The sequence below is a fragment of the Camponotus vicinus genome, unplaced genomic scaffold, assembly GCF_025532165.1.
Source record: "Camponotus vicinus isolate PSW18456_S1 unplaced genomic scaffold, iyCamVici1.0 SCAF_9, whole genome shotgun sequence".
Taxonomy (NCBI): Eukaryota; Metazoa; Arthropoda; class Insecta; order Hymenoptera; family Formicidae; genus Camponotus; species Camponotus vicinus.
Window position 1 is genome coordinate 426,066 of NW_028141981.1, and position 22,599 is coordinate 448,664.

A 22,599-nucleotide genomic window follows, 5' to 3' on the forward strand; every position below is an offset into this window, starting at 1 on the left:
TCGCCACGACGAGAGTCGGGTCGTGCTAAATTACGGTAAATCCGCGCATTCAGCGCGGACGGACGACGTGACTCCGTCGCTGCTATTGTCGTTTTAATTACTATCGTCGGATGGCTTTCGGGCTAAGCCAAGTCATCATCGTGCGCATCGTGCGATGAAAGGCGGAATTAAAGCCGTCGGGAGGCCTCTTCTTCAGCGTGAACCACGTGAGAAAATGCGTGCGGACGAAATAGCAAAGAGAAAGAGAGAGAGAGAGAGATCGGCGCTGTCGTGACTAAGCCAACTCTATCCTGCCTCTCCGAGTTACGCCAGCAGAGCAACAGCCGATGGCAGAACTAGAATTACGTTCTAGGCAACGATGAACTTGGCCCAAGAAACGGGAATGAAATTACTGCTATTGCGCTATCTCGCGTTTTTTGCCGCACGACGCACTGCTCTCGACGGCTGTTTTATAACGTTTCTTACATTACAATAGACTATTAACAATCGAAAACTTTTTACTTAATAATAGCGTCATATTTTTATTTTATAATAGTTTTCATGTTTTCTTATTATGCTTATTGTGGTGCTTCTGTTGGAGAAAAAAATCGCTTTAATATATTATAATGATGATATATTGCATCAATCATATTCATCAGACAGCTATTTATAACGCGTTACTTTTATGAAAATAATACATATATTATAATACATATATATATTACTTATTAATGTGCGTATATGCTCTATTATATACATGTATACACATACATTAATATATGTTAATACTAATAAATATTAATAAATTAATATATATAATGTAACGAACATATCAATATAATATTAATAATTACATGTAACAAAAAATATTACTATCAAACTTTTCTTTTTCTCATTTTGAGTAAATTTTAATTTTTCCAATTTGTATAATTTTCTTAAAATCGCAATAATCAATTCTCAAATATCATCTGACATTATGCGCCCACTTTTTTATTGTATCGTCTAAAAGAGAGGACCTTTTACTTGTTGCTTGTCAAGTGCCTTTGAGAGCAGAAAAAATTCTCCATGTTTACAGTTATTTAAAAAAAGGAAACTTTCTCCGTGTATCGATAGACAAAGGTCGCTGGTACCGTAAATTGCGTATTCTGTATTCGTCTCTCTAAAAAAATGTTGGCAACACTTAAAAATGTGGGAGGCCGGACGTCTCAATACGCGTAACGTTTTTTTCTTCAATAGAATTACTTTGTCACGCTAATCTGATTTATTTGTCACCCACAATAATGCTTTAGTGAATAAACGGATCTTTAAACCTATAAAAATACCGAAACTCGAACATGGTTTGCTTTTTTAGACCAACATAAATGACTACCGGTTTGTATATATGTGTCTTTTTTATGTTTCTTCAATTGTTCTCCGATCTTTAATGACTCGAGTATATAAATAATGTCAAAATACAAATTTCAGCAAAAATCTATTCTAAAAAGAAACATGTAAACAGTATTTATTACATATAAATACATGAAGCGTTGATTTATTATAATATTGATTATATATAATTATAATATTTTTTAATTGTATAAAATTACGTTATTAGTAGTTACTTGATTATTTATTAGGAGCAATGATTATTTGCGAAATCAAGATGCACACGAATAATTATATTTTATAATGTTTTTTTTAACACCTAAGTTTTGATTGAAAACTAATTTGGTATAAAAGTCAACTAGTAAGGAGACATAAATTAAATAAAGATTTATTACGCTAAAAGTCGCTCGAAAACTGTCAAAAAAAAGAGACTAGGATATGTCGTAAAAACCATGCTCGGACCATGTGACATCTTTGTTTCGTTTATGACTTGAAGCTCGAATCAGCTCGGAAAAGTATTCAAAGAAGGTTGAAATAAGATTCAGGCTACTAATTATGGCGAAGACATTCAAAGTATAATAAATTGCAACAAGGAAAAATCCTGAAAAGAAAAATTAAAAAATTAAAAAAATATGAAATTTTAAAAATGTATAGAGAGAGAAAGAGAATATCTTAATAAGCAATATTTCCGATCTTTTTCCGTCTAAGATGGCGGCTAATAACTTTCTTCGAAAGCTACCGACTCGGTGAAGAAAACCCGCCGCTGCTGGAGGGACTTGGCAGGGTACGCGCGCGCGAGGCCAAGCGAGGCGAGGCGAGACGAAGCGAAGCGAAGGAAGCGGCGCTGGATACAAGAGCGTTCTTAGGTCATTGACTGCCGGTGGCCGCTGATCTGCGAGTATCCAAGGACAGCCGCTCCGACGCTCGCGACGTCTCTTTCTCCGCTCCTCTCTCTCTCTCTCTTTCTACGTCCTCCTCTCGCCTCCTATCCTCGCCTCCTTCTCTCCTCCTCTTCTTCCACCTCTTCGTCTCGTTCCTCGCTCCTTTCTGCTACTTTTAAAATCCGCCGTCTCGGCTATCTGTCTTAACAGCGAATCGAAAAGGGGGGTATCTTTTATTCACCCGTATCGACTAATCGCCAATTAATTCGTTTATTACCCATGTTTCCCGCTCGACGATCGCACTCGTCGCTCATTATATTTGCAAATCTAGGAAACTAACTATAATGCGGGTGGTTTTTTTTTCCTCGATTCTGCCTTCAGACAACGTTGACATGCATGGCGCCGCGCACGTGCATATTATTCCATATCTTTAGATTATTAAGGCAAAGAAATATTCCTCACGTGTCGAAGCAATTAAATCATACTGCGGAAAATACATAAATCTTTGTAAATTTTATGTCTCTCATGCTGGTATACTACGTAAATAAAATAAAAATTAAAGATCCGTTTCTTGTGTCGCGCGTTTTAAATTATATTAGATATAAGGATAGAGACTGCAGGTAAATGTATACATATAAATGTGTGTATATGCTATATTCTACTCCGTAATGTATCCAGGTCATGGGAAAAGGACCGGGCTGAAAAGTTTGTAGGATTTCGCGGTTGCCTTCTTTCGTGCGGCACGCATTTCCGTTTCGCGCATTATCGACACGGTCTAATCCGGCGAAATAATAATGTAGATCACTAGAATGGTACTTTGTATTAAATCTGAACAAAGTCAAATTTGTTTCACACGCGCGCACAATCGTGACATTCTCCGTAGAGAATAATGAAAATGTACGTTATATATATTTTACAATCTTATATTAGTCACTAAATATTCTTAATTGTTTTTCTCTTTGTCAATATTCCGAAAAAAATATCTTACTTTTTTTTACAAAGCTTACTATTTTTACATTATTACAATTATTTCATTATCGACTTAAATATTAGTTTATCGATAGCATTTATAATATATTTTTTTATGTTTGGATAGGTATTGCTAAAATCTCTTTCCACGATAAAACAGATCTTTGTCTGTATAAAATAATTTTTCTCAAATAGGATAAACCCCGCCGTCAATAGATAAATCGCAAATTTATATCAATTTTTCACCTTTTATGCCGCGATAAAGAATTTCGGCCACCATGTGAGACTCTTTTCACGTCGGAAACCGGAAAGGGGTCTCGCAGGATAGGGGTAACTTCGACACTGAAAAACCATCGGATCGGTTCTTGAATATTGAATGGGTTCATTTTCTGTGAACCGTTGATCTAAGTTTTCTATAGAGGGTCGATCCAGAGGCAGAGAAACTAGATCGATATCGTGAGAACGAAATATCCGTAACAGCAGCCAAGAATATATGAAAATCTGGCTACAAGTCATGGGGGATAATCTTTTTATTTTGACATCACGCCTTTCGAAAAATACTAAAGTATATTTTTACGCGATTAAAAACTATATACGATGAATGAATCTATAAGTACCATACATTACTTTCCCCCCTCCCCCTATTTCTTTTTTATTAAATATATAGAAATTATATTAATTCTTTTATCTTGTATCAAATTAAAAAATACATGATCGATAATTTATTAAAATGAATTAACATGTAGAAATATTTCACTATTCTATTACGATATTATATATATTATAATTTACGTCCACACAAGAAAAATTATAAAAAAAATTTGCAATACGTTAAGTATTTTTTTCGCATGTATAAAATGAATTAACCTTAAAAATCTTTTTACAAAAAGTTTTCTTAAAAGTCTCTATGTCGATTATTATATATTTGAAAAATATTCAAAGTCTTATTTCTTTTCGATCTTATTAATTTGCGTTTTTCTTTTTGGAGGAAGCGCGCGACAAGAAGAGTAAAAATTTTCCTTATTGCTCTAACGTAAACCCGATGAGCTGATTCTCGAAAATTGCGTCACGGCTGGCATCGGTATACTGGCAAGGTGCCTTCCAGGAATTTGTAACGGGATTTAATTTCGTCATTCGGAATTCCGTGGCCGTCCGCGAACGCGCCACGTGTATTTTTAGAAACGCGAGCGCGGTCGCTGTATGCGAATATTATGTATATATATTCTATCATTTCGCGGATACCCGCGAATGTCACGTCTAATTTGTACTAGCGCTTTTTTAAATCAACCGAAACACTCCACGATTCTATTAGAAACGAGGAGTCAACTATTACAAATTGATATTCTTTCTCTCTCGCATACTTATAAGAATTTTTAACACATTATAAATATACAATATAATATTAAAAATTTCATATATATATATAGCATTTCGAGAATAATCTAATCACCTTATATAATTACATAATTAATATGTGCGAAAAATATTTTTTTGCATAAATTATGAATATGTGAGAAATGTATGGATGTATGAAGGGTGTAATGTACAATGAAATGTATAAAAAATGCATCTTTCGAGCATAATAATTATATGTATACGATAATTAGTGACGGATTTTTCTTGAAGCGCGAAGGACGAACATGAAAAATTAACGCGAAAAACACGCTTCCTTTTTCCTAAATGTGTTCCGGATCTGTCGAAAGTTTTCCCACAAGCTGTGTCGACGGGATATGGAAAAGAAATATCGAATATACGGTAAGGTGCTACTGAACACACTACAGGATACGCGAGGATGTATCGACCCACCTGTCCGTTTCTCCCACGCTTCTGAGAGATGACGGACCGATGGGTGGATGGAGGGCCTCTAATACGAGCACATAAGAATTCATAGAGGGATAGCGAAAAATGGATCCACCGCCCTCGCTCTCGTCTTCTTCCACCTGCGAGCTTTCCTTTCTCTTTCATCGGTTTAGGACAAAGAAAAATAGCGTTGCGAAGAAAGGAAACCATTTCATCGCTCTCGCGCGACCGGAATTGATTGAATTTCAATCGTTTCTCCCTCCCCCTCTTCTGACGGATCTTTGTCGCGCAAACATTTGCCAACGTACAGGAAGTATTCGTTCATTAGAATTTTCTAAAGAAGATATTATATTACTAGGAATATATATATGATGATTGGTCTATCGAACGATAGAAAAATGGAAATTATTTCATAACGTTTAAGTAGCTTGATATTAAAAAAGTATTCAGAATCTGTAATTTTTCGCACAATGAAAATTCCACAAAGATAATTTGAATCTCAGATCGGTACACGTATTAAGCAATTTTTGTCCTAATAATATATTGATTCGTTTTGCTTTTTATGCAAGAGGAAAAATTGAAAATTTGAATTTTTTATAGAGTTATGCCATTTTTCTTTGAATAATATGTTTTATACAAGTCCATGTTTAGGTTAGGTTAGGCCTTACGACTTTCTTTAAGGCTATTTTGAGTGGATAGAAAAAAAGCGGAAATATGAAACGTTCCAGTTGTATAAATAACACAAATCATATCTCTTGAATAGGTTCTACAAATTAAAAATTTTGCACAAAAGTTTCAAATGACCTTTTTATACAATAGTACATAATAAAATAAATTTTAAAATATGAAGGTAATCTTACTGAAACGACATTTTTAACTCTTGCCTATTTCGCAACGGTATCGACGGTCTCTTTTTTTATATTAGGGCATTTTTTAAATTGCTGAAATATTCGTCAAACAACGCCTAATCTAACCTTTTTTTATGGACACTACAATTCAAACCTGAAACCATTTTCGTTCCAAAGAAAATGGCTACACTGCTAAAAATCTGAACGGCATTGTAGTGTGGTAAATATATGGAACGATAGATCCCTAAGAAACGTCGGTCTACATATATTTTAGAAAGATGACGTTTTTAAGACGAACTCTTTTGAATATTTTTCTAAACCATCTTTATGTTTTTTTAAATATTTTTATTTTATAATATTGTATTGTATTTTTTACTTTATATTACATTTTGCGTTGATTGCTTCTTACCGGAAATATAAAAATATAAATATATAATATACATATTTTATATTACCAGTAAGGACCAGTAAGGATAAAGTACGAGATAAAGAATGAGACATCTTTGATATTTCGCTTCTTAAATATTATTAGCGATAACTCGAGCAAACTTCTAACTTCAATGTAAGAATGTCATGCGAATTATGATAAATATAAATATAAATATATAAATGCATGATTTGTTTTCTAGAAAAATATCGCGTAAAATTACAATGAAATTAGTTAATTTCGCTTAAAAAGTTATTATTTGAAAATATCTTTAAAAACTATTAAAAGCACAAACCCATAGTATAATCACTACTTATTGATTAACAATTTCTAAATGATTCAAAAATAATTCTTATGCAATATATTTCGAAACATCCTAAAATGGCGTTCAAATTATACTCTATTGCACCCGATTGAAAAAGCTAATTTCACTAATGAAATATTTAACTTTTGTCTTTACAAAAAGTATCAATGAAGGATTATACGTCTCGAGTAAGCTGTACGAAAAAATTGTCAAAAAAGTACGATAAATAATCGCAAACTTTCTTTACGATTAGTAATATAGAAACGAAGAAAAAGAGATTTAACTCACTAAATATGGGAATATGTTCAAATAAAGACATCACATTTTTTATGTACGTCTGTAAAATTAAAACATCAAAATTCTGGGTGAAGGAAACAGTTTACAACCGGATTACAACGGTTTATTACAAACGAACAACCTGTTATCTCTTTCCATGTTTTCGAAAGGATGGAAAAAATTCCATCTACAATTTACATCTTTTAGCCGGTACCTAATAATATCTAATAATGATTAATATTATATTTTTCCTAAATTATCAAGAATTCGTAAGCTTGTATGTATTTTGGGCTTTTACGTTAAAATGAACCGTTTTAAAGGATTATGGTTTTAAGAATAAAGGGTTAAGGGATAATCCTTTACCTGCGAAGACTATACGCATGATGTAAGAAAATAGTCTCTCATTTATGAAAGACATATATAATTTCTCATGATAAAAGGCCTATATTTATATATCCAACAGATTTGACTAATTTTCAGTATAATACATTTATATTTTTACCGAACTGATATCTTATTATTTCTATCACTGATGGATTTCTAATATCGCGCTACAGCTAAAGGATTAAACAAATATAAAAAAATTATCGAATATTTTTCTACTGTATACATGCGATGTGTTAAACAATTAGATATTTTCTTTTGTGTTTAACTGATTTTCTCGAGGAACGATTTTTCAATAAAAATATCCAAGCATTTATATTGACAACTAAATATTGAATAATTAACAATTAAAAACAATAAACTTATTTTTAGAACTAAATTTCGTGAAAAAATTATAGAATTATGTTTTTTAATTTGTTATTTCAAATGCATTTCATTTAAAATTTTAATTATAAAATATTAATTATAAAAAAATATATATAAGTCTGTATACATAATATTAAATACAGGAAGTATGTAATAAATAATGATAATTTTTTTCAATTTTTCGCAGAAAGTTATATTTTTAGGTAGGTTACAGTTAAAAAAACATTCTTGATTTTAGAACATCACGCGAGTAATTTTTCTCTCTTTCTCTTTTTCCTCTTTCTCGTATGTATGTTTTAAATATTAACGCCTATCGTATATATTTTAAGAAATGTCTACCATATAGCTTTAAAAATTTAACGAAAATCATTTGAAATAAAATAAAAAAAAGAATATTATCTACGTTTAATCAAAGTTTATTTTGCAAGAAATATATATTTTATTTATATACTATATATTTTCGCATATATCTAAAAAAATTATGATTATTTGATATTTTTATTAAAGGATGTAAAAGCTTAAATGAAGAATAAATAAAAGGAGATGTAAGTCTTCATATAAGCTCTCGTACCTCTTTAAAAAGCTACGAAAAAACGGAGCGCAGTAGTTGAATCTGAATCTTTCTGGACTTTTCGGGCGATTCATATTCTTGCTATTGAGCTATTTTTCTCTGGGGTCGCTTCTTTTCTTTTCTTCATCTCAACTGATTTTTCATAACACATTCTCGAAAATACAATTAATTATAATCACGCGTATACTAATTAAAGGAATACTCGCAGTCCTTTGCACGATACTCTCGACCTTAATTGTAGGTAATAACGACTGTTTTACAATTGCATCGTCACGAAGAGACAGCGAAAATTCACATACCATTTATTTCGATAATTTTTATTTGCAAATATGTTACCTCTTTTTTAGAATAATTATCATCTTGTATTATAACTTTTAAATATATAAATATACGAATAAATGTACGAATTAAAGATAAATATCACTATACGAACTGTGTCCAAAAAAATATTCATCAATATAATTAAGTCATCCGATTGTCTGCATAATCAATTTCAATCGAATAACTCTCGAAATATGCGTTTTGGTATATTATAGCAATGTCTAAATTTGCCAAATTTATATGTGAAAATATGAAGAATATTAATAGTGATTATAATTCGATAACTGTCAATAAATATTTATTTCCGCATGAATTTAAATCGAAATAAGCACGAAAAATGAGATATACGCAAACGCAAATTTAGACATAGCAATTATAAAATTATTTATCGTCCTATATATGACAATGAAACAATAATTTATAACTGTTGTCTTCCATTATTTTAATTTCTATTTTAAAAGAAGGTTGATTATCACAGGTTGATTATCGTTCATTTGTAATAATAATAACTATAAATATGATTGCATATTTATTGTATTTCTCCCGATATTTTGAAAAGAGTATATGCGGCATATATCGGAGCGACTGACGTCAGCTGGAATCTTATCGAATGACAACAAAGCGATCATATGTAAACAGTAGTACGCTACACGTCACAAAAACATATTCGTCGCGTACATACATACACGAACGCCGAAATTTGCGTTGTATATGTACGCAGTCACCTTGTTATCATTCGTGCGAAACACTCGAACAAACAGGCAACGGCGTAAAATCGCTCCGTGTCTCTTCGCGTTATTTTTCGAAAATTATTTTCGCGATCCTTCTTTCCAATTAATAAAATACGTCGAAACAACGATTATTTATCAGAGCATATACAATTTCGGGAATCACTTAGTCTAATAAAGATCGAAGTATTATGAAATATAACTTATTAATTACTATCGTTTTATTACGATATTTAAAGTAATGATTATTTCTTTGATATCTAAATTGGAATATATGCATTTGAGTTTAGAATTTTTGGCGAATTTAAATATAATATATTCATAATTATCGATCGAATAATAGAAAAAAAATAAGTTGTAGTACGTCGATCGTTTATTAATAGTACATTTTCATAGAATTTATGTATCCGCGCTCACAATACTGAATTTCGTGTAACTTACCGAAACAAGCCTTTTATTTATTTTATTTTTTTAGAGATTTATTCGATGTAAGTAGTAAGGAAAGATAATTACACTTTCGAGTGCGCAGTTTGTAGATATTTATCTTTAACCCATATATTTATTCACCGTTATAAAACAAGATAGTAATTACTCTAAAACACACTCGAGAATATTCATTAATATCAAATAAACAATCATTGGAACAAGTGGATACATGAATTTTCGCGTCGTTCTCTCGTCACGATATAATTATAAAAATATGCGTCGCATTTTTTAACGCCGAGAATGTGGTGCAAAGCGTTGGATGAATATCGTATTCCATTGATTAGTTCACATACGAACGTATTAATTGTGATTAATTGTGTTATCGCGAGTGTGATGTGAGTGTTATAACGAAGCAGCAAGGGATGAATAAAACAGGAGAAATAGAATTAAGAATGCATCATGCGGCGAAACAACCTAGAGTAAGCTATTCATATAATTTAATTAATTTATTTGTTACTTGTGAAATTAATTACTCGTTTATCTCCTTCATAATGATCTATTTTAAATTTTATTTCAAAATATTTAAATAATATATATGTGTAAAATATTTAAAATAATATATACATATATGTATAATTTTTTTTACATTATTTAAGATTTATAACCAATTAAATTAAATAAAAGTTAGATTTTTATTTATCATATTTTCTCCATGTATATCCATATCATATCATATTTTCTATCTTATAATTTTCTTATTACAAATCTATTTAAAGGATAAGTAAGAAATTTAAATGCGCGCAATAATCAGTCTTTGAAATATTAATTATTTTAGACTGCACATTATTCTAAACTGTTTTACATCATAAATTATTTTAAAAATATTAAGTAACTGTTTTATAATTTGAGTTTTTCTGTGTTTTACAGATCAACGTCACATTCTGCAACTCTGCCAGCTACGCATCGTACTGGTGAGTGTTAAATTATTACTAATTTTAATCTTGAAATAATAAATTGCGAATATTATATCAGATATGAGTATGCGTATAGCAAAAGAGATAATAATTAAAATATACATACAATTAAATAAATTGTTGCTTTTTCTTGAGAAATATAAAATATAATTCTTTAACAAGTATTTTTGAAATTTGCAAAAAGTAATCATGAATTTTAAACATATATCTAAACGCGCGCTGATATTTTTGTCTAGATGAAACTCTTTTTCTTTTGTTATTAAATTAATAAATTAATTGTTATTAAATTATTTTTTTTCTTACTAAAGGAGATATTCTAAAGAATGCAATAGTAATTTCTGTTTTTGCACACAACGTCAATTATTAATGCAAATTTTGAAAGCTCATTACTTTTTCGCTTTTATTTTTTAACTATTTTGTTGCTTGTTTATTTCAAGTTCTTTCTTTCATAATGTTATTATTTCGAGCATAAGCCAATTTTAAATTATCGTCCCAAGAACGAATTTTCCAATCTTTTTCGCGGCAATCGGGGTTCGACCGGGGACTGGTTATCACAAAGTACCGCATGTTCGGCCGCGTAGAATGTATCCTTGAGCATTCTCCCGCTCGTTCATCGTCCTGCTGGCTGCGGTTCACTGACACTCGCCAGCAGAACGTCAAGTCCAGCATACACTGTCAAGGTCCGCCGGTTCTCTTCTCAATGGCGTCTCGGTGCTGTCACGCAATTTACCTACGGTAATCGACTCGCCGCGAAGGACGCCGCTTCCATCCTTACGCGTACAACGCGATTTCCCTCCCCCTCCCCTTCCTCCTCCCCGGTCTTTCGATCTCTCATACAACGCCATTTATCCTCGCGCGTTTGTAATTTCAGAGAACGAGAGCTCGTTAATTTTCGATAAGCTTCCGCCGCGATTCATTATTTCGCGAATTTCTGGTTATTTCTTTCCTTCTGTTTCGACGGCTGTAATTTTAGACGAGTGGAATAACATGATATTATACAAATCGGGGACGTTTGCTCTTTGTCGCTGTCAATCGAGAAATTGCCTCCGGAAGATGAGTCGCAAACCGGAAATCGAAATCTCGACAGATACCTTCGCTTAATTTCCTCGCGATTGCAGTCACGAGGAGAGGACTCGAGAGACTCTTACAACTGGTCCCTTGGAGAGGAAAAAAAACGGGATTGAATAAATCACAATTGCTACTTCTATTCCTCGGTAGCCATATGGCGCATCTCGTACGCCACAAAAAAAAAATTGAAAGAAAACTCGGGCACGTGAAAGATCGATTATCCTGAAATTAATTTCGAGACAGGCGATCTTGTGTGCCTTCCTTCCGCGTAAATTTTTTGCGTCTATGACGACCTCTCAATATCGACAATACCTATCCTCTATTATAACGATATATTTCTCAATCTAACGCTATACCGTAATCTCATATCTGCTACGATATTCGCAGCGTATCAAGTATGTATTACTTTGACAATTAATTTCATAAACATTTAAACGAGTAATATATTTTTAATCGGGCGCGCAAAATGTTGGTACATTTCCGTCATTTGTTGCAATTTGCTGATGCTCGGTGACTACATTTGCGAGGCGAAATATGGACACGTCGATATAACCGCCGCCGAAATCGGCGATGATGACTCGCAAATTCGTCATTCGAGCGATAGTCCCGTTTCGGTGCGTTTCGCTTACGAAACTTGGCCGCTTGCGCTTTCGTCGATGGCGTGCGTCGGGGGAGGTGACGCGGGCACCGTCCTCTCCCTCTCTCCCTCCTACCCTCCCTGCCCCGACGGACAATGTCGCACTCGAAGACGCGTGCGTCCCACACCCGGCCATGCGTCGTCGTCGTCGTCGTTATTGTCCTGTACTTATACGATCGGTACCGCAAGTACCAGAGACACGGCTTACTTGGTTCACTTTTGCTGGTTAACGGTAAGCCCGTCAGGAGTCAGTGAGTCAACGAGTCGACGGGGGCGCGCGAGTGCGCGCGCGAGATCCCCACGCACCTCTCGACTCGATCGCGTCCGAGAGAATCGATCTCGTCGCGGCACGCATACACGCATACGGGGTGTCCCAAAGCCACCGAATATCCTCTTAAGGCCGCTTCTCGCAGCCCACGCGGAGATAATAATCTCTTCTTAGCGAGAGAGAGAGAAAGAGAGAGAGAGAGAGAGAGAAAAGGCTTGAAATCTTGGGGTCTAAGAGCTTTAAATTATAACGTTTTATTGTCTTATATTTTTATTTGTCGCATTTTACATTAAATTATAACGTTGAGTGTTTGGAAAAAAGTTTGCGTAAGATATATTATGATTATTTTTTAGATAATCTCTATTTGGAACTTTTTTTTCGTCAATTTTCTCGGTGAAAAAGTATTCCCGGTGCAGAAGAATTGATTTTTAATGGATCGAGGAAGCTATAATTAAAAGAATATCTGATTTTGAGACACCATGTACACGCGCGTTCCCTCTCGCGAGCGTGTGCATACGATGATGCAATTCTTACGTGTCCGCCATTCTTTCGAGTTCTCCAACTCGCTCTTGATGCCATCGTTTTTTTTTCCACATACACGCCCGAAAAAATCCATTCTTATGCATTAGATAAAACATACAAACAATTGTTGATGAAGTAATTCATGATGGAGGCTTTTCGTAGATAATTTTTGACATTTAAGCAGTTACATTTTTAAGTCATTTAATGTGAAAATTATAAATTTAATATGTCTATCAATCGGAAATATTTTTAGGTATCGATCTACATTGAGGAAAAAAAGTATTTAAATTATTAAGTATTTGAATTAAATAATACATATTAAATCTAACATGACATATATTTAACTTGAATATTTATATATTTCAATTGAAAAAATAATAATTTAGTTGATTAGTTTAGTCAAGTTACACTTTTTTTTGTCAGTATATAAATAAAATGCATACGTTTGTGTAACAATTTTTTAAAGTTGATAATCAATAATTGGAAATTATTGTAACAATCAATATTTAGACACTTTATTAATGATACGCGAGTTTATGTAAAACTATAAATCGATTAACTTTGTACAAATGTGTCCTATCATATGTATATAGATAATCTCATATACCTATCATTGATGTAAAAATATGGAAATATTTCGCAATAATGATAGCACATGTCTACCGAATATAGTTGTTGCGAAAGTGCATAAGAGCTCGAATATAGCGTGAATCGTCGCAATCAAATGCGCTCCGACGTAACAATCATGTTTGACACGATTGATGGTGATTTAATTGCGCGAATTGCGAATCAATGAGACGCGACGCGCTTTAAAATCGTTCATCATTTCGCATGCTCAATACGGGATTTTCCTCCGGGTTGTTCACTTTTCACCTCGGTCAACGGATGCATACGTCCTGCATTGATACAATCGCCGTCTGCCATCGCCGCAAAAGTCGAGTACTTTCGATCTCGCGTGCTGATTCCATAATGATCGCATTGTCTTGGTCGCGATAAATCGCGATGACAAGCTCGTTGCAAAGAATTGAAACAGGGAGAGAAAAAGAGAGATATTACATGGATAGATCGAAATTTTATTTTACCTTCTAAGAGTGTACATCTCTTAACAATGATCCCAATTATGCATACTAAGTACGGAAAGGTTGTTTTCCTAAAGCTGATGATTTTAAGTTTCTTTCTAAATAAATTATATTCATTCTACATGTGCGTTATCAATATTTAGAATTTTTTACGGATAACGCCTAATAACAAATAATTTACACCATAAGAAATAAATGAGAGTAGATAATTGTTTAGTAAGATATTTCAAGAATATATTTTCGGGAAATGGAAAAGAAATCACACGCGCAAAAGAAAAGGAAAAAACAAGAGGAATGTTCAAAGTTTAAAAGAGATGAAGCAAAAATCTTGTCCAATACATTATTACATAATTCTACAATTATGCACAAAAATAATACAATATATCAATGGAAATGTATCGAAAAATATCGTTCTCTACACGATACGCTAAAGGGAAACTCGAGAAGAGACGCGAGAAATTCCCGAGGACGAGCCGACCCAATTCCCGAGGAGCGGGCATCCTGCTCCCACTCGCTCCAGCCTCGCCCTCTTATGCCACGATGACGCAACCGAGTGTTCTGCTTCTCTCGTGGAGAAATCCGACATGCTCGTCTCTCGGTCGTCATCGTTGTCTTCGTCCTCGGGTTTTCGGAGACTCGGTCGAGAAGCGGGGCCATTAAGCAAACCGTCCTCTTCTCTCCTCTACCTGTTCGCGGCGTATCATCGCGAAGACTCTACAACTATTCGCTCGGCAATAATTCGACTACGCTGGCCAGCGTGTACAGGTGTGCTCGTGTGCATGTGTGTAGGCGTGCACACGTACACGTACGCACGGGCCGTAGAAGAAGGCAGGCCTTGCGAGGCTGAGAGTGGGTTCATCGGACGCCAGCGGCCGCGGATTTACCGTTACGTCTTCTTGGCGAAACCCAGGGAGACCCGTCCACCGGCGCGGCCATATGCCCCTCTCTTTATTTCTTTATTTCTTTCTTTCTTTCTTTCGCCTCTCGTGTCCATTCTTCTCTCTCTCTCTCTCTTTTTCTCTGGCCCTCTTTCTCCATCTCTCAGTCGCGTACATATATATGATCCGGTCTCATCTCCTCGTCCGTCCCACTGAATTCCAGCCCGGATTTGTCGGTAGAAGAAGCGGAAGAGCGCGGAGGATTTGTAGAATGACATTCGAAGAAAGTTCAAAGTTTGTTGGTTTTCAGAGTCGTTGAACTCGCCTCTTTCCGAGATAATTCAGTCGTTCCGCCAACCGGATTATTACGAGACGCGCTGCGAACATTGCGAAGAGGGATACAATGGGGTGCATCGCACTTCCATAAGAATTTTCCAGAATAGAAAAAAATGAAATTCAATATCTTGATGAGATAACACGTTTAAATTGAGAAAGAATTTAATTTGCAATTTATTCTCCCGCGTGTCACCTTCCTTTCCATTATTGATTGTCGATTATCAATTTTATAATAAAAACGTAAGAGATTAAATTCCAATATCTGTTTTGAATAAAGCAGAAGAAAAATGATAAATTATGTTATGAAAACAAACAAACAGATATACACTGAATAAATTAAAAGATATTGTTGATTCTTCTAGACATTATTTTTAAAAAAATTGGGCGCTTAATTCGATGTTTATAAATTTTGTCGCTAGTAATTAAGTTGTAGATCAATCATGATGATTTTTTATCCATATGAGATTGATCATTTTTTTATATCGTTGATACATAAGCGCGTGTGTCATTTGAAATTCCTGGAACCGAGAGTGACTCGAAATCTAATTTCACTGAAGTGTGTGACAAATAAAAGAGTAAAATTCACACATATTTGCGCTAGAATTTGCAAATTAGATATTCATATAAATCGAGAGAAAATTTTTTATATAATATATAAATATGTAGATATAAATTGTTTTACAGCGGTGTAGCTTGGAATTTTAACACGGCAGCAACCACAACTACAAAATTCTTTCGGTTAAGAACGACTTCTTGCGGTCAATTTGAATTATAAAAAAAGACAGCTTCGACTTTGCTAAAAATCGAAGCAAACCGGTTAATTGTGAAATAATATGCAGTGATGTCACACGCATATCTGCGTCAATCGACCGTCACTTCGTATACATACCCGCGAAAGATTTGTTCTCAGAATGATGATGATCGGCCGGCAAATCCGCATTAAATATACGATACATTATATAGGAGGAAGGTGGCGGATTCTAAACACGTGACAATAAATGCGATAGAAAGGAATGTGGTAGATGCTGCCGAGCACGTGGCAAGTGACCATCAAGAATAAATGTGAATCTGTACGTTAAATGCAGATATGCATACGAATGGCTATTACATACAAATTGTTTACATAAAAGTTTATTTTTAAAAATACGTGATTTAAGTATAGAATATGTCATAGTGTTTTTAAATGAAATTCATAAATTATCCCATTATCGATTAAAATTAAAAGGGAAGAGATAGAGAAGCGAGCCGAGCATGTGAGGTTTATGTTTGAAGCGAATTTTTCTCATATCGCGAAACAAATTTATGCATATTCATATTTCTCTCGAATTCTCACGACATATTATTCGCAGAGATATCAGGAATCACGAGGAACCAACGAGGCCCATAAATTTGAATTAATCGACCGTTTACTTTTTTATTAGTCATACGGAACCAGCTATGAGATTGATGGACGGTATAAATTCTTACAAAACAATCTATAAACCTAGCGGCCTGTGCGTTGTAAATTACGCTCGAATGCAAATTACGCTGTCTCGTAGAGCGCTCACTCGATACACACGAGAAGCTGAAGCGGTTCTTTCGTTACGCGTTTTTGCGCTTCGCGCGGCAACATCATTACAATTCTCTGGCATTGTTACGTTACTAAACATTCGCGTGTATTTAAAATGCTACTACAAGTATTGAAAGAAATCTCATTTACAGACAAAGATACTTCAATTATAAATTAAGTATCTCTATCTTTAAGATTCTCTTAATTCTCTTAGATTTCTTAAATTGAAGAGAGATACTCTACCAAATTTTTACTATTAAAATTACGTCAAATGTTCGATTTTGCCTTTACTGAATTTTTCACGGAAAAAGAATGAGTAGAATCAATTTATTAATCCTTAGTTTTGTAATTTATTATTCTAATATTTTAATTAATATCAAAGCGTGCATTAATTTTTTCATCCTGGACGTTGACGTAGATAACGCCACGAGACCGCTACGTGTTCTAATTTTTTCATTAGGAATTTCGATCCGAATCTAATGTTCGCATCAAGGAAATCGGTAGCAGTCATTTCAGCAGGTGGGCGAGTCCGTCGAACGAACGCATTTTTCCCACCGCCTGGCAAAGGCCACCTGTGCCTCTCTTCCTCGCGCGCGCGCGCGCGCCTTCTACTTTACTTTCTTCGCGGTGTTCCGTTAAATACCCCACGCCGAACGCGATTGCGAATCCAGGTGCGGAGGTCAACTTACGTCAGGTTAGGGTTCCGAAGCTTCGCTCCGACGTAGTCCCCTCCCAACGTCTTCTTCGGCGTCCCAGAACGTCACGGGCGCTCGCGCGTTCCGTCACTTCCGCTATATGCAAACCGACCCTGAAAATACCCACGCTGTACTTTATAATCATCGGATTTTGGAGTACGGCTTGTCATTTGTCGTTCGACTTGCCTCGATACGTTTGAGAGTGAAATTGGGTAAATCGATAGCGCAATCGGATCTTTCTTTAAGAAGAAGATTTGAAGGCTACTCTGAACAGTATAAACAATTTGTGATTTTTAAGAATTTTTTTAAAGAATATTAGAAATTGGCGTTTTATATTTTCATTAATATTTAAATAATATGTCAATATTTTTCAATCCTGGATATTTAATTTCTTTTGTTTAGAATACGAGCTTCTGTGCGTAAAGTATTCAAAAATGACTGTGATTTTGGGATATTGAATTAATTTGAATTTAAAAAATTAATAGTTATATTTTTAAGAAATAAAAAATTTCAACAAAATTGAAACATCTAATATTAAAATATTTAAATGAACGAATATTAAATGAATAAAATTATATACTTTGTTATTTTTTAATATTTTCTTATGTGTAATTATTCTAAAAATATCCTCTAAAATATAAAATTAGATCGAGTGTTTCATTTCAGCGGCATATCACACCATCGAATCATACACTTTTAAACACGCACAGAGGCTTGAAAAAAAGCTAAATATCCAACATTAAAAAATACTGACGTATAGGTAAATGTCAATAGAAACGTACATAAAATGCCAAAAAGATCAATTTCTTGTATTCTTCAAAAAAAATTCCTAAAAGTCATCAATTGTTCTGTTAGACTTAATTTTTCTTTCTTGTACATCTTTTAATAAATGACTAGGGAATGTGTTGAAGAAGTTTACGAATCCCACAGACTCGAAATACGATATTCGAGATTTACACAGAATGTAGCAAATATGACGTAGATGAAAATTACTTCAGCCAAATCGCTTTAATTATACAATAATAGCTTTAATATATAATTACGTTTCTTTTTTTTAAGTTTGATGAGAAATACTCTACTATCAATTGATAGTTTCCGGACTAGTTTCGCGAGAACCCGCATACTTGCATGCCAATATCAATGTCGCGACACGCACACACGCTAAATCCGCTCGTGTAGTTCCTGCTCGTAAACCGTACTCTAATCTATCGGAGCGAACTTTGCGCCGAGCAATTTTCCGCGGCGAATGCGAAATAGCATCTGGAAGTCGCGCGCGCGGAAGCAAAACGTTCCGGGAGCAGCAAAACCTCTGTAAATTTCGCGAGATATCGTTGCGAATAATCGAAACGTAGGAAGAGGAGAGGAAGGACCATTTGCGGAATTTGCACGGATAGGAAAGTGCATAACGGTGTAAGAGCGCGAGAGAGATAAAGCGAAAAAAATCACGGACGTTTCGCGCGTTGCCGGGCAAAGTGGATAGGCAAAACACAGGCGGCCATGCTGGTACCCGCTGGCTTCCTCCTATTCCTTGTCTCGACATGGTGGTCGGGCCGACCGATAACCGTCGTCGGACGATCCGAGTAAAAGGGGTCGACCAACTCCATTTCCCTCATTGCGGTCTTTTCGTATCGAGAGGAAGGATCACCGAGAGTGTTACAAATTCCTCAACGATACCCGATAATCCGTTTTCTCTTTTCGCATCCCTAAAATGTGCACACGTTTATAATTATAATTTTGTTTTGATTACATCATCTCCGTCTCTTACAAGTATAAATTTGGAAAAAAAAAATAAATTTTTTACTCGAGTTGAAGGGGCAACTTGGGATGCCTTAAATATATAGTTTGATGTAAGGGAGTCGAGACGCGCGTGGAAACGTTTCTTGGGGAAGGAAACAATGAGTCGCGAAATCGCGGACGGTCGCCGCGCTCGCAAGGTTAATTTCGCCGTCGACGTGGAAATCGCCTCGGAGATAGAGAAGGTGAAGCACGGTCATGGGAAGAGAGACCAGGCAGCGAGAGACGAGGCGGCCGCGACTTCCTCCGTGCGTGCAAGAAGCGAGTCAAGTTCGCCGGCGGGCACACGCGCGCTCGCGTGTGTATGAGAGAGCGCACATCTACTTACTTACGTGTAGTCGCTGTAACGCTATAGACGGGGACCAGGTAACAGCGTTCCCGTGTTACCGGTCCACGCGCGGCCGCCACGGTAATTTATTTAATGTAAGCGGCGCACACCGTCGAGCGTTCGACGCGTACGCGCGCGCGAGCGCGCGGACACGCAGGATGTTCCTCGAGACGAGCGGCACAGTTATCGCGTAATGGGTCCGTGCGTTTTACACTTTTCTAACGAGGAAAAGAAGACGGGGAATGCAAATATATAGAAAGCGTAGCTGGAAGAACAAGATTGAATAAGTCTCGCAAAGAGAGACGAGAGTACAATGCCGTATTTCTCTTCCTTCATTTTTATCCTTGAATGATAAAGTTACAGGGAGAAAAAGGGAAATTCAGGATATTTATTTCGAGGAGAGAATTTCTTGTATATCTGGAAAAATTGGGAAATTCTTATGAAATTTTATTGGGAATCTTTTTTATTAAATTATTTTATTTTTTTATTTTTCTTTTGAAATTTTTCTGAGAATTTCTCAAAAAATTCTCTCCTTAATAATTTTCCACTCACATTGCAAGTCAAGTGAATTATACGTCTAAAATTTATTATAAATAGATATCTATCTTTGTTTATGTATTCAACGTCTTAACGAAATATTAAATATGTGATACACATAATGTTTATTGCAATTTTCAGCGATAAACAAATGAAAATGTTATGCGAGCGAAAAATGTATTTCTCTTTCTTCATTTTTATCCTCGAATGATAAAGTTACGGGGACGAGAAAAAGGGAAATTCAGGACATTTATTTCGAGGAAAGAATTTCTTGTATATCTAGAAAAATTGGGAAATTCTTATGAAATTTTATTGGGAATCTTTCTTATTAAATTATTTTATTTTTTTATTTTTCTCTTGAAATTTTTCTGGGAATTTCTCAAAAAATTCTCTCCTCGATAATTTTGCACTTACATTGCAAGTCAAGTGAATTATACATCTAACATTTATTATAAACAGATATCTATCTTTGTTTATGTATTCAACGTCTTAACGAAATATTAAATATGTGATACATAATGTTTATTGCAATTTTCAGCGATAAACAAATGAAAATGTTATGCGAGCGAAAAATGTTTAGCATTCGAGTTTCATTCAAGTGCTAGATTTGCAAATGTATTGAAAAAATTGAATAGCTTAAAATAAACATTTTCAAGTGATTTTATGTTTTTCTTTCGTATCGAGTGGAAAGCATTAGAAATCACATACAATGAAAAAAAATTTATTTCAGAAAAATCGCATAAAAAATTTTTTTAAATATTCTCTTTACCTAGAATTTTAAGCACAAAGAGTAGACACTCTGAAAATCATGCTTTCGAGCTTGATTATCGTTGCAGATTTTCTTTTTTTGCAAATATGGGAGAAGCGTCGTTCGGGGGACTCGAGAAATGCCAGGACTTGCAGATTGGATTTTAGAACGCAAAAGGGAACGCGCGGCGCGATTTCGACGATGACGTTGTGGCGTCATCGTGCGCTTTTGCGCGGGAGAGAACGTCGTAACCTCAAGAACCTCGCGAAGAAGGCGAGGCCGATGAATGCACGGCGATGAACGGGAAGGAAGGTGAGACGCGTATACACACGCTTCTGACCTCAAGAAACCGAGAGGCGAATGGGTAGAAGAGAAGCGGGAGGAGAGGAACGAGAGAACTCGCCTTCGCGAGAGGAGAAGGAGGAGGAGAAGGAGAGGCTCCGACAACGGTCTGGCGCGGATCCAACATACGTGCACGAACTCGAGGACTCTCGTGTGTGGTTTCTCCTCTTTGCCTTTTTTCTTTCCGCCGCGGGAATACGCGCTCTTGCAGGGCCGACGCGTTGAGGAGCCTTTGGTGCACCGAGAAACATGCGATAATTGTGAAGAAAATCGAGAGAAATTTAACGAAAAATTTAGAATAAGTCGTATATATATAAAAAATACCTGAGAATATTATATGTTTAAAAAATCAATCCGAGTACTCGAATATTTGAATATTCAAAGTATGATGCACGCATTCATCAACGAAAGCCGGATGTCCGCGAATGGAGAAAATATCTCAAACATCTCACAATATCGTATTTTATCGTACTATTGTTTTCCTTTGCATTATTTTGTCTAGATAGAGCTCCGATATTCCTACGAATATAACATTTATTTCCTGTTTTGCGGGCGAAGGGGGTGACCGAGTGCACGGAGGGCCCAGAGAATCTCGAACCCTCCCTGTGCATGTACGTGAGGCTGAGCTTCTCAGGCTCTTCTCGGCAAGTCGGATATTTTCCAATACGAGGTTATCAAATCTCGCGTGCGAAGGATGCCGGGAAGAGCTAAACGACAATATGTGATTATGTGTCCAATTGCCTTCCCGAGATGCAATCAAACACGTTGATGTGTCGGTATATGCGTGTATGCATGGTATCTAACATTTATATATATATATATATATATATATATACATCCGGCTCCAAACTAAAAGTATTATCGGATGTATAATAGCCACGTATGAATATTCACATCCGATAATCGATATACCTCGCAGGAAATCCGCTTCATTATCATAAAAACCGAAACTGGATCTAACATGCGTTCGCTTTTCGATCGATCGCGAGAATAAAATCGGGACTCTTCTAATTGACGCGGAACAGCATAATGCACTCAGTGTAAAGCGTGTTACGCATAATTAGAGCCAAGATTATGATATTTCCGGTTTTAACCCAGAGTTCCCGAGTTCAAGAGAGAATCCAATGTTACTTTTTACGCAATTATCATGCTTTTATTTTCATTTTTTCTTTTAACAATATAATGCCTTTAGTGCAATT

At 35.2% G+C, this 22,599-nt stretch overlaps 1 long non-coding RNA gene across 1 annotated transcript in view; it reads left to right on the forward strand.

The window, feature by feature from the left end:
- The window catches only part of LOC145977228 (uncharacterized), a 44,613-nt gene extending 23,350 nt beyond the window's left edge, over positions 1 to 21,263 (forward strand). Inside the window, exons 4-5 of the long non-coding RNA XR_014440466.1 lie at positions 10,573 to 10,616; positions 21,147 to 21,263. This is a non-coding gene — a long non-coding RNA (uncharacterized LOC145977228). The remainder of the gene's footprint in view (positions 1 to 10,572; positions 10,617 to 21,146) is intronic.
- Positions 21,264 to 22,599: the final 1,336 nt, after the last annotated feature.